Source organism: Microtus oregoni, unplaced genomic scaffold, assembly GCF_018167655.1.
Source record: "Microtus oregoni isolate MIOR12 unplaced genomic scaffold, Mior012 000040F_ref0000088, whole genome shotgun sequence".
Taxonomy (NCBI): Eukaryota; Metazoa; Chordata; class Mammalia; order Rodentia; family Cricetidae; genus Microtus; species Microtus oregoni.
Genome location: NW_024543207.1, coordinates 9,301,782 through 9,315,441, shown reverse-complemented (window position 1 = coordinate 9,315,441; position 13,660 = coordinate 9,301,782). Strand labels below are relative to the sequence as shown.

The window sequence follows — 13,660 nt, the reverse complement described above, 5'->3', positions numbered from 1 at the left end:
ACTCTCATCCATAGTCACAATTTTTGGAAGATTTTATTAAAAATATTATTTTTAGTGAGGGCTTCATAGTCATAGTAGATAAAATGCCTAGCCATTATCTACCTCTTTAAACATGTGTTCCCATATCGCTTTTATTTCTTCTTCATATAATTTTTCTAGGACCATAAAATGCTCATTATAGTCTTCTTTACTACAACTCTCATCAGACTGTAACTTGTTTAATTAAAGATACAGATTTATAACTTAATGTGTAGTATCATAAAATGTAAGTAAATATTTAGTAGGCTTTGCTTTTGTTTTTGGAAACATGATTAGTTTCTCAGAGAAGAATTAGCCACCAAAAGACAAAATTGTAACAGCATTGGGAATTAGGCTTCCTTTCCAAATTCAATCACACAGGTTTTCTCAGGTATCTTGAGTTCAAATGATGCCACTCCCTAAAAACAAGATATTCTATAAAACCAGAAAAAGAGAGATGACTAAAGTGTCATTTTGCATACTGTCATTGTTCATTCAAATTTTGTCATGTTTATCAAAGACAGACATAGTTAACTGCATATGCTTAGAAAGCAAAACTAATAAACAACAAAAAAGGAACAGAAACATGTAATTGTTTCAATTCATTTGTTAGCTCAATGGATTTTTGTTAAAAAGAATTTTAAATCTCAGTACATAAGAATATATAAGGTTTATGATGGTATTTTCAATTTCATATATATATAATTAGTGATATTTATTAAAACACTTAAATTAGTTTTGTTCATTTTGTCCCCTTTCATGTTTTCCATTACTTCATATTTTTTAGGAGAGTGTTTTTCCTTTTTTTTTTTTTTTTGATTTTGGTTGTTTGTTATTTTTGTTTGTTTGTTTTGTTTTGTGTTTTAGAAAGTGTCTCTATGGTCCAGGTTTGCCATAACTTCACAGCAATGGACCTATGTCGGACTCCAGCAGGTTTTAATTACAGCCCTGAGGCACCAGGACAAGTTCCAGCAGGTCAACGAAAAGGAAGTTAGCTTTCCTTTTCTAGAAAGACACTGTGCTTTATTAAAAAAAAAAAAAAAAAAAAAACTTGTAAATAATTCACTTCTACACATTTTAAATGTAAATTATAATTTCACCATACTCATTCCACACTGAGTTCAGTGTTCATTGTGATAATAGTTTAAATAGTTAAATACCATCACAAATATTTATAGGAAATCAATGACTCTATGTTTAAACCTTGATAGGTATATTGATCTACAAGAATGCTGATTTCAGGTAAATTGAAAAAATTGTACAGTAAACTTGCAATGTCTTCTAATTATGTTTCATGTGAGATACAAATAATCATAGATTAGTTCAAAATATCAAAGTTGATGTGAAAATTCTCCCATTTACAATGTAATAATTGTTTAAATCCCCTCAAGTGGTTAGAACCAGAAAACTTGAGCTGTCTTTATTTTTTAAACTTAGTTTCACATCCTTTACATGGTATAGGTACAATCTTGAATTGCCAGTCTTATTATTGATCATACTCTTCTATGCACTGTAGTAAACAGCTTGATTGAACACTTTTGGGTATTATTCATTATCCAATTAGCTTTATTTACCAAAATTTCCATAAATTCTTTTAGCCTATCAAAAAAGAAAATCTACACATCAAAACCTTATACACAAAAGCAGCATCTGCACATGCTGTCAAAGGGAGGGGCAACTGTTAATTGTCTACAAGCTTTACTTGGACACCCATCTGTTCAATTTCCTGTATGTATCTTGCTATCTCACAAATGCATCTAATCAAAACAATTTCAGCACTGATACATTACTTTATTTATTTTGTACTGGCCTTCTTTTTAATCTCCAATAAAGTATTTTAATATGTAACTGGGTAAAGAATGATAGTGTAACTATGCAATAATATGGAAGAATCAACATAGAGATATATACCAACCTAAAACTACTCTAATAATAATAATAAATAGCTATTAGCTACTGTCTCCAATGATAAAGTCAAACATATTGGGGTCCTTGTCCTGCTTTGAATTATAGGCTAATTCTCTCAAAATGTATAGTCGGTTGCTGTTGCCTTTGGTTATCCCTCAGAGGCGAACGTTACATCTTCATTGCTGCAGACATCATGTACTTTAGAAATAGGATTAGAGACCTCTGTTCTAGAACTCACATGAGAACAAGCCTTCATGAAAACAGAAAGTACCATGAAAGCTTCCCATAAGCGAGGCCACTAACAGTTCTACCCTGGTATGTTGCCCACAGACTATATTAAAAATATAGATGACAGGATATCATGAGGTTGCAATAGTGGCATGTATATCTTGTCAGTAAACAGTATCTATGTAAAGGGACATGAGACATGCTCAATGAGAGGGAAACCACTCCTGGTACTGGGAACATGGCTAATAACTACTCAGTGTGCGGTGACGTCGTGGTCATTGTTGGAGAATCTACAACTACCAATGTACTAAACCAATGCATAACCTAACAACTATAAATATTTGTCCTTGTATCCACAGGTAAGTTAACCCTTAATATCTAATTAAGAAAATTTTTCTTTGCAACAGACTGAGATCACTACAGAGAACCACACCATTCAAAATTCAGAGCTGTGGAACTCTAAACTGGTAGATACATCTACAAAACATTATTGCCTAAGAGGGAACTGATATATTCTAAGTGTCAGTAGATCATGATTTTCCTGTGAGTTTGTATCTCCAAGTAATAGTATAAGCTATCCCCATAAAGTCCCATGAATATGATGCCCACACATGCGCTAAATAAAAATGTTGCCAATGGTCATGCCAAAGTAGAAGTGAAAAAGGCCATAAACCTCAACAACATATAAAAACCATAGATCACTGAAAATTTTGGGAGCAAGGAAGGTGTTCATCCCCAGGGAAGATCAAACTAGTCATTTATCAGTACTAAATGATTAATCATACAATTTACATTATATGGGTTATATACAGGTAGTCTATATATACATATACAATCTGCATGCAAAACCAATGTATGAAGAAGTCATGGATTTATAGGGGAGTTGGTTGCAATATGTGAGATTACTTGGAAAGAGGAAAGGGAAGGAAGAAATATAAACTAAAGGGAAGAAATTGCTCAATAAAGTAGTAATATATAATGCCCAATTGTAAAGGAACACAGGGCTCTTAGTAGTCAACACACATTCATATTCTTTTATTTTTTTTTTTGGTTTTTTGAGACAGGCTTTCTTTACATTTACATTTAAATTTATAATGGTTTATGTATATCTATCTTATTTTATCAATTCACAATTAATTCTAAGTATTCCTGAGTTAATGATGGCAGTTTTTTCATGTGTGTATAAGTTTGTATGTGAGTGTTTACATGTATGCAGGAGCACACGTATATGAATACTCTAGAATGAGAATGACCCAAAGTTGATGCTAGGTGTTTTCTGCAATTGATCTCCACTCTATATATTGAGGAAGGACATCTCACTGGACCAGTATCTTGCAAATTTTGGTTAGCTTAACTGGATCCTTCTCTGCATAAAAGAACAAGTGTTACAACCAACCAGTACATCTGCTACAATTTTGCCTAAAAATTTTTGGGACACAAATCCCAGCATTCATTCTTGTACAGTGAGTAGTCTTGAAAGCTCTCAACACTTACTTTTGAAAAATAAATCCCAGGTCACATATCTATGAACTCTTAATTCTGCATAGGGACTTTGACTATGGCATATATGAGAGTAGAAACATAAAACAAGTGAAAATTTACATCTAACTTTAAATTGCACATTTCATATTAAAGTTGTGCTTCATGAATAAACACTATTTGAAGAGAAAATACCAACCTTTCTAGTGGATGAGTTTTATCAACCATCTAATTTGAAAGTAGCATTCCAAAAATACTCCTAAGCAAACAAGACTTTAAGGACACTGATTTAAGATATTATAACAATAATGCCTTGAATCCTTTCAGATAACAACTGAGCATATCAGTTAGTATGTTTGATTTTTGCTCATGTTGAAAATTGGGGAAAAATATATGACAGGGAGTTCACATGTAGTACAGCGCTGTCTGGAGTACCCAACCTTTGTCCCATCTTCAAATCATGGTACTCAGTACTTTCCTAGTATGCTACTTGTAACTACCAATGAAAACTTACTTTAAAATAAAAGTTTTATCCTATTATGTACAGTGGTCTGAATGCTCAAAAGTACACCAAGCATCCAGAACTACTAGACTTAACATCACCTCCAAATATATATATACCAAACATTTCACCCCAAGCAATGAAAATGGAGAACAGAAACAGTTTGCTATGAGAATATTAATTTTTAATGGGTCATCTAAAAAATACCAAATTGAAGGAACATCTATTGTAATCCCAACATGTACACTGTTTCTTCAGTGTTCTCCCTCTCCCCTACTCTATTTTTAGCATAGAACATTATAGTGTCAGTCTTTTAATTTATAGAAAAAATGAGGACGGTGTCATGACAGTGTCCAGGAATAATGCGCTAAGGGTTCATTGGAAATGTACAACTTGAAATCCATTCATTTACAAAGTGATTAGAGAATTAATAGGAAGAGCACCCAGACTGAAACACATCAATAGTTTTTCTAGCTCACTGGTATACTTACTGTCATTTTCTAAATAAGTATAAAGAGCATCATCCACAATAGTTTTAGCTTCCAATGCCTGTACTCTTCCATGGACTATACTACCCCAATTAACTTATTCAGGATAAGTGAAAGTTTATCCTCAATATTTTCAATGTGCTGCAGAGTACACACATATTTAGATGTCACTACATTGAGTTTAAAAGTACATAAGGGATGATTTCAACTCCTAACCACCCATAAGTCAAATTCAGAGGAGAAAAACCACAAATTTTCTAAAAATGCAGTTTATATAAATTGGGCCACAGAGACAGATTCAAAGCCTAACAATCATATTCCTAGGAGCAAACAAAAACAAACCCTTTATATTTAGTTCATGAAACACACTTTGTTTAAAATTTCATAATGTTGTAGAATTAAATCTCCATTTCCCCTTATCCATTTTAGCAAAGGTCATAAGAGTAATAATAATCACCAGTTTGCACATATGAAATCTAAGTATCAGAGAAGCTGTTGCCTATGCTTGCAACTGCTATAGATGATCATATTCAGAGTGTACCAGTCATTGCTTGAAATAGAGTTCCCACCGCATTTCTTCTAGTGTCTTAGTCTCCTCTGCTATTGGCCTATTTCTGCTGAGCGTTTCTGCTGCATTTGAAATAGCTCTTTTTTTTTTATTTTGTACCAAACCTTGTTTTCAGGTAGCCAATCAATACAGGCCATTAGCATCATTGTCTATTTGTTTCCTTAAGTTAGCACTCTGTGTTGAAAAACACTGAAACTATAATGCATAAAGTAATTATTGACCAGAACTCATTAAGTGAATACCGTCTAGAGTGAATGAATTGGGTCCTGACTCTAGGTTAATTCATTAGCTGTAAATATAGACTCAAATATATAACAGGAAGCTTGAAAGAAACTGCAATAAAAATTGGAGCTTGGACCAGACCAGAATGCTACAGAACAGACTCTCTTCTAGTATCATATTCTGCTTCCTCCTTCCACATCTTACCAGGTATGTTTAAGATCTACTCTGCATTTCACACTCTTGATTCAGGACTGAATATAGTCTTTGAGGAGACTGTGCACTGAGACAGAGAACAGTTATTGAAGACGGGCAGCCCCCTGTGTTTAACATCTGTGGGTGATGCCAGAATGAAAGATAAAGGTTGGAAAACGCAAGCAGAGTATATAGTTAGATTTTTGGCTGCAAAACAAGATCTTTCTCTGATCTCTCTGGTCTCAAAGCAGACTTGCCATCACCTGAGCACGCCAGAAAGCAGAATATTTTCCCTAATACTCTTATTTTTCTCAGTTTCCAGTCTAAAAAACATAAGGAACACTTAGCATGAACAAGCATAAGGTTTATTTAATGTAACAGATAACAGAGTTAAGGACATCTCCATATCCCTAACTAGTAAAATTCTGTTTTCACCTGTTACATAGAAAGGATTTGCCTGATTCAACATCTGCATGCACAGCACACTCACATACAAGTACAGACGTGATCTTTCTTGCTGTTCAGATGTGGAAACAAAGACAAAATTAGAGGATTTCCACACTCAGAACAAAGCAAATGTAGGAAGTTAAGGCAATGCCTGAGAGTTAAGAAACAGAGGCAGACACCAAATGAACTAGCTAGTGATCACAACAGCCAGCAGGCTTCTTTCTCTCCCGGTATCATTACTGTGCCCTTTATAAAACATAGAAGTTTCACCTTAGGCTTCCATAAACAGGTATGAAAGACATTTTTAAAGTAAAAAAAATGAAAAGCAAACAAATTTCTAAAAATTAAAAAATTAAAAATTAAAAAAAAAAACAAAACAAAACAGAAAGGCTCTTCTTGCAGCAATTCCAGTGCGGAGATGCCATGCAATTTTAAAGACACTGGAAAGACAATAATTAAAAAGCTCTGTGGAAAATCTGACTGCAACATCCCTGTTTGATTCTGATCACGCGGATCGCACTTTTATAGATAGATTAATCGGATGCCCTCAGTATTCCAATGCGCCTGGCAGAGTCCCCTTCCAACTTCTTCAGGAGCAAGGCAGATAACAGCACATCCACAGACCAACATCTCCACAAAACCAGCTATATCAGAAGCTTCACATTCCAGAGGCTCTAGAGCAGCATTCCGGCATAAGAAACACAAATTTATACAAGCGACAAGGCGGCGGGCTGCAACTTTCCCATTAGCACAGCACCCCGTGAAAAGCATCCTGGAGGAAGATTTTCACCAATACTGTTTCACTCCGAACTGGGTAAGCAGTCCCATTGTATAAAAATATGAATGTCACGACAGAGTAAAGTGTGATGTATTGAAACCTTACCTTGGCTGACTTGCCCTAACTGGTGGAAAGAAACTTAATTTATGAGAAGCAGAGGGGGGACGTTCTCAGAGCTCTGGGCACGGCTGCTCGCGGTCCTCGGAGAGCCCAGGCTGGGCTGCGCGCACCTCCAGCCCCAGGCTCCCAGGCTGGGTCTCTGCAGCTCCTGAGCGTGCCTCTGATTGGCTGGCAGCGCTTGTCGGCCTGATGCTCGGCTCTCGCAGTCTCTCCTCCTTCCTCTGCTCTCTGACTCTCCCTCTACTCCCTTCCCCTTTTTGCCTCCTTCTCCCACACCCCAGCGTGCATACTTTCGGGGCTGCACTACTACCCTTCCTGTCCCATAGGCAAGGTCACACAGAAAGCAGTAAGGTTCATAAGAATCATTTCAACACACAAACAAACAAACAAACAAAAAAAATCCTGTGTTCTTGAAAATTGACGGCCAGGACTGTGACAGTTTAGACCAGCAGTTCTCTGAGGGGGGGATGGGAAAGTAGGGGCAAAGGCAGGGGGTGGCTGTCAGAGGGAGTGGGAGTATACAGCAAAAGGGAAAGAGCAGAGGCAGCCAGGGTAAGCGCTGATGTGGCAAGCTCATAATAAATTTTCATATTTCCGTGCAAAGTCGTCACAGCCTGCTAAACATTCAACTGCTAGCTCATCCATCAGCGATTCGTAGTACTGAGGAAGTCCAGTGGTTTAGCCGGAGAGATGTCCTTTTATGCCTTACCCCAAGTACTCAAAGCGTGTACGGTTTATATTAGATGGAGCTTCCTCTTGGAGGTCAGCGTTTTATTTGTGAAGATGGATAGGACCGCAGTGCCTTCCTTACCTCTTCCTAGTGCCAGAAGAACTAAGCCAAGCATGAACTTCTCACCTCTTCTGACTCCTGAATAAATTACAACGATTTGTAACGTACACAGCTTATGATAACAGGGATTTCAGGCCTGATTGGCTGTTTTCAAAATTGATGAGAACAGCTGAAGCAGCTTAGGTACTTTCTCCCAGCAGGAAGTCACCCACACTCGCCCACCAATAGCACCTTGCATCTCATTTGAGGCATCATCGTAAACAAGTACGGGTGGGTTTTTTTGTTTGTTTGTTTTGTTTTGTTTTGTTTTGTTTTTCTTTCTAAATTGAATGATTCCAAGAGTTTCCTGGCAAGGATATTAAAACTGACATAACATTGTCCATCATTACAAATACCAAGAGACTAACATTCCTTTGGATACATATTTGTTAAACCTACAAGTGACCCCCTTTTGCGCTTTAGAGGAGGAAAGATCACTCAGGTTTAACAGAGGGAGTGTGAAAAGGAGTCAGGTTTGCTAATGTCCTGGGTGTGGAGTAAGGTTGGTCTTTTCCTCCTGATGTCCATAGGGATGAATATGGCATCCCTGGCTCTCAAGCGACTTCTTCAATATCGGGAAAGTAGTCCTTTTAAAAAACTTTCTTTGTGAAGAGTCGGTAAAAATATCTAGGCAATTATTACTAAATCATGGTAAGTGTTTGACAAAGGTTACTTAACTTGTACCAGTCCCTTCTTATTTGGTCTTTTTTCTGCATTGAGAAAGGTCATTTGAGAAGATAAGGTAAGGGATATTACTTTTAAAGCGCGGCAGAGGGAATGCTTAGCATCCACTTCTTTATCTTTGACTGTCGCTATCACACTGGAGTACGTGGCTAGCAGAGCCATTTCCGTTCATTTGGAGGTTGATGTGTTGAAACAAGCAAACAAACGGTGATGGAAATGCTGCCATTCATCTACTCCTTATTGTGAAGGCATGGCACACTGCGGTGCTTAGTTGCTCCTAAGAAAGATGTAAGAAGTCAATTAAAATATGGAAATTACCAACATTTACAGTTGTTGGGGGGAAGTAATGAATAAGCAACAGTGTCAGAATAATGACTCGGTGCTCTCGCAGGCTTTGGCTATTCTCTTCCTTGTGTCCCCCAATAGACATGGAGGGTTTTCTTTACATTGTGTCCTAATTTATTATTAAAAAAATATTTCTTAAAATTCTGAGATTGTGATGTAGTTACATTGTTTTACCCATACCTTTTGGCCCACAATCTCTTATACAATTTATGCTCTCAAGTCCATGGACTCTTTTTCTTTTCACTAATTTTTGATGAACACACACAGACATATTACACACACAATGTACTTATACATGTGATGTATATATAGCAGGTTATAATCATATATATTTATATATGAATTTGTGAAACTGAAATTTATGCTCTGGCAATGCTAAAGCATGCATGGGCAGCCCATATTTGATGGCTCTGCTGAACTTGTCCATATTGGGTTTCATGGTCTAAATTGATGAGGACAACTGATCAGGTTTCTTCCTCAAGAGGGCACCAAATCCTATAATAGATGGTTGTAAGCTACCATGTGGTTGCTGGGAATTGAACTCAGGACCTTTGAAAGAACAGACAGGGCTCTTAAACTTTGAATTATCTCTCCATCTCCATATATATAACTGCTCACTCTGTATGATGTTACTTCAATGTATGGTCAGCCTTAAAAATATACTTGCAATTAGAATTATACAGACTAATATATTTTTGATTCTTTAAAAAATATATAAAACAGAGTTAAGATCATGTCTTGCTCTGCTACTAAGGCACTGACAAATATGGGAAGGGGTTGTCCTGAGGAGCATTTGATTTCAGAAAAGACGTGTAGCTTAATTTTAATATTTCACACCATGGCATTTTCAGGAAAAGGCCAACTTTGCTTCTAGTATATTGAAATGAAAATGTTTGTTAAAAACAAAACAAGGTTTTATTAACACCCTTATGGTTTTCCATTACTATGACCACAGCAACTGAATAGAATTGAGACACATTGTATGAGTCTACATGGACTTGCTCAGAATTGCCAAACAGACACTTCGTTGCTCTGAAACAAATCTATTCATTGAGGGATGATTTCTATCAATGACTGCACTCAGTCTAAGGACTGTAGGCACTCTCCAAACCCCATGATAAAATGTGCAGTGTACATAAGTGGCTTTAAAAGTTTGATGTTCTGAACAGGTGCCAACTTTCTCCAGCAATAGGAAAGTGAGCCCGCTGAGCACCTAGTACATGGGGTGTGTTCTCAGGCATCAAAGAAGACAATAAATGGACTAAGTTGGTCAAGGTTCCCTGGGGAAGGCCAGGTAGTAAACAGTTGATCATTTTCTTTTTTATTTCGAAGATTAGTTGAAAGGAATAGACATGTTTTTCAGTCAACAAAATTTATTATGGAGCTAATCTCTGAACCTGAAAGCATGAGCATTTCTCATCCTGAGCCCTTCCTTTGTTACCTTGGGAGAGTTATAAGAATCATTTTAGCTGGTGGCAGAGAAGCATCCAACACGAGATTGATGCTGGTCAGACTACAGAAACTAGAAAGGCAAAATTTAGTGCTAAACGCTGAAGCTTTTGAGAGAGAAACTCCGAAAATTGTCACTTTTGATGCCATCACACGCTTAGTTTTACTGTGAAAAATTAGGATTATTATATTTTCAAATGTAGATGAAACAAGATTGTAAAAATGTATGTAGATACTCCTACATCTTGTAATTCAACAGTAGGAAGGGTCAAGGAAACAAGAATGGAAAACTGGTTCATCATTGAATGTCTTTATTGAGTTGTCTCATGAACCAATGCATATGGCTAAGTATACAGTTTTTGTATTGATATGTATTGTGAAAAGGCCTTCACATTTCATCAAATTAGAATATTAATCACTTGAAATAATTTCCAAATAATAATAATATGCAATTAATTGTTTAATTTTAAGTGGGAAAAATAAGAAACATTATTGCTTCAGTTAGCAAAAAATGTATTTTTTTAAATACTTTTGGTTAAAACAATATGAGAGAAAGCCTGTACAAGTGGAAACATACCACAATATCTTGTGGTAAGAGCAGGAAGCATCACAGAAGAGGTACAGAATGTGTGTGAATGAATTGGACTGCTTTGAGATGCTTTCCTGCAGATGTGACAGGGTTGGTTTGTTGACCCACAATCTCAGAACAGCTGGTATCAAGAGCAGAGCCCTGCTCACCATCAAACCAGCCAACGTTACAACATGGATGGGTAAGGAACGTTTGAGAGACTGACCCTATCCATAGCAGAGGAGCCACCGGTAGGTGATCGCTGCTGGACTGTGACAACTGAGAAGACGCCTCTATAGTCATACACATACTAGTGTGTCACGAAGCACAGTTAGCGGGCTAATTCTTCTTAACAAAGGAAATCAACTGGGAGGCGTTGGGGAGGAGAAGGCATGGGTAGTAAGAAGTGAATATTATCAAAACACATGGTATTCGTATGTGAAATAATCAAAGAATAAATAAAATAGGACCTTCACTTTTCTTATTACAATTTACCTAATAAAGTTAATCTTGACTCACTTTGGCACTTCAGATTAAAATATGGGGTAATAGGTCAATAATAATACACTAAAGAAAAAAGAAAGATATCCATGAAGAACCTTACAAGTAAGCATACATAAATTATGGCTAAAACAGAGCATTTCTTTTCTACATAAAAATATCAATCAGTAAATTCATTTTACTTGGATTTAATGTATATAAAATTCTAAATCACTCTTGAGAGTTTGTATGGATAACATAGTACTGATAACTCGTAAAGAAAAGGCAAAAATCAGCTTCTATTGATATCTATCTACCTATCATCTTTCTATAATCTATCATGTATCTATCTATAATCCATGTATCTTTTTACATCTCTTGATAGCATTTTATTCTAACAAAATTAATAATGATTTAAGATAGAATGAGGACATTGACTTTTAGGAAATTGAAAATACATCAGAATTTAAATCATATTTTATGGATTAAATCTTAGCAATATTATATATATTGATTTATATGATAGGCTTTTAAAATTCTTTAAGTAAAGGGAGAATTTAGAGAAATCAAAGTCCAATGTAAAGAGTAAGGGAAAGCAAATGATTTGCAGTTTTGAAAACTAGAATGAGTATGAATTCTATAAATTTGAAATAGTTAAACCATGAGTTGGCTAGGCAAAATTTTAAAGTAATTTGTTAAAGATATGTGTGAACACTTTGAAGAGGAAATAGTCCAATCATCCTGTGAAATCAACAGTCTGAGAATGAGCAGTGGCTTCCCATTATAGATATGGCAAATATGCAAGAGCAATCACGAGGCAAGGCCGTCTTTACATCATCAGAGACGTGTTTTGAAAACTTTAAGTCAAATCTCAGTGCAGCAAAATAAACAATTCATGGCTGGATTCAAAAGTAGAATGGGTTAAGTATAGGGTGTTGGAGACATTCTACGTTTATATTTATGAACAAGATTTTTATATTTATATTACAATAGAATCTGCTAAATTAATCAACTGCATGGTAATGAGAATATATATTTAGCTCAGGGAGTGGATCTGGGAGGAGCTAAGTAAAGATGAACATGATCAAAGATCATTGTACTAAATTCTCAAAGCACAAATAGCAATAGGTATCTTTAGTAAACTAACAATTCTGTCATCTCAATGAATTCTAGACCTAAGATATCACAGTTTAGTTATAACATTTTATTTTATGAAGAGTCATCATGTTTGCCTTTTTATTCTAAATAAACTATTTGTTAGAACTATGATATTCTATTTCTTTATGTAAAACAAAAAAATAACATCTTAAAATTTTCTGTTTTACCCTGGAATCACACATGCTCACTACTTTTAACTTTAACAACTCATTGATAAACCTGGTGAAACCTCATGATTTCCTTCTATAATCTAGAAATCCAATAAATCTGGTAATAAACAAACACAAAGGATGACAAGGTAGTGAAACCACCTTAGTGTCCATTCAAAAAAAATTGGATTAAGACCACTGATTACTGAATCAATGAAAGATCGATGTTGCCTGTAAAACACAGGGAAAACTCATCTGTCCTCTCATGTCTCATTCCATTCAGACCCATGGCTGATTAAAAGATGACCATTGTTGATGATAATTATTTGCTTTACTCACTCCATGAATGGACATGCTATTCAATTTCTTTCATAGGTATTTTAAAAGACACATGAGTAGTGATGTTTTGCCTTCTATCTGCGCATTATTTAATCTGGCTCATTTATTCATAAGATAAAATAATTATCTTTTAGGATTTTCTTTGCTTCTAATATTTTGGGTTAAGTAAAAGTAATTCTTTAAAATATCCTAGGATCATTACGTATGCATTGCTGTGGGATAATGTTCTTGTACATTGTAAAGATTTGTCACTCATATTGGTTTAGTAAAATGCTGATTAGCCAATAGCCAAGAGGAAGTATAAGTGGAAAAATTAGACTACGAGAATTCTGGGAAGAATAAAGAAGAGATGTAGCTATAAGCCAGACACAGAAGAAGCAAGGTAAAAATGTCTCATTGAGAAAAGGTGCCAAGCCACATGGCTAAACACAGGTAAAAATTATGGTATAATGTAAGTTGTAAGAGTTAGTAATAAGCCTGAGCAACAGGCCAACTGATTTATAATTAATATAAACCTCTAAGTGGTTATTTGGACTGAAAAGCTATGGGACCTTGTGGGACAGAAATTTCTGTCTACAATTAATTAGAAACATACTAGGCATATAGTAAAATTCATGTAAATGTGTTGATTTTACTGTTATATGTGTGTAACCTGTTTGAGTCACACTAATAATATCCATCCAATGTATAGTAGGATTTAGGAGCCCCC

General features: G+C 35.6%; 1 protein-coding gene across 4 annotated transcripts in view; it reads right to left on the bottom strand.

Moving 5' to 3' along the window:
• Positions 1-13,660, bottom strand: part of Cdh18 (cadherin 18) — a 756,186-nt gene that overhangs the window by 352,031 nt on the left and 390,495 nt on the right. For 2 of the 4 annotated variants that reach the window (XM_041632190.1, XM_041632193.1), the window contains exon 1: positions 6,936-7,174. The exons of the other annotated variants lie outside the window; for them this stretch is intronic. The gene's annotated coding sequence lies outside the window, so the exon portion shown is untranslated. Of the gene's footprint in view, positions 1-6,935; positions 7,175-13,660 lie in introns of those variants that run through there. 4 annotated transcript variants of the gene reach the window in all.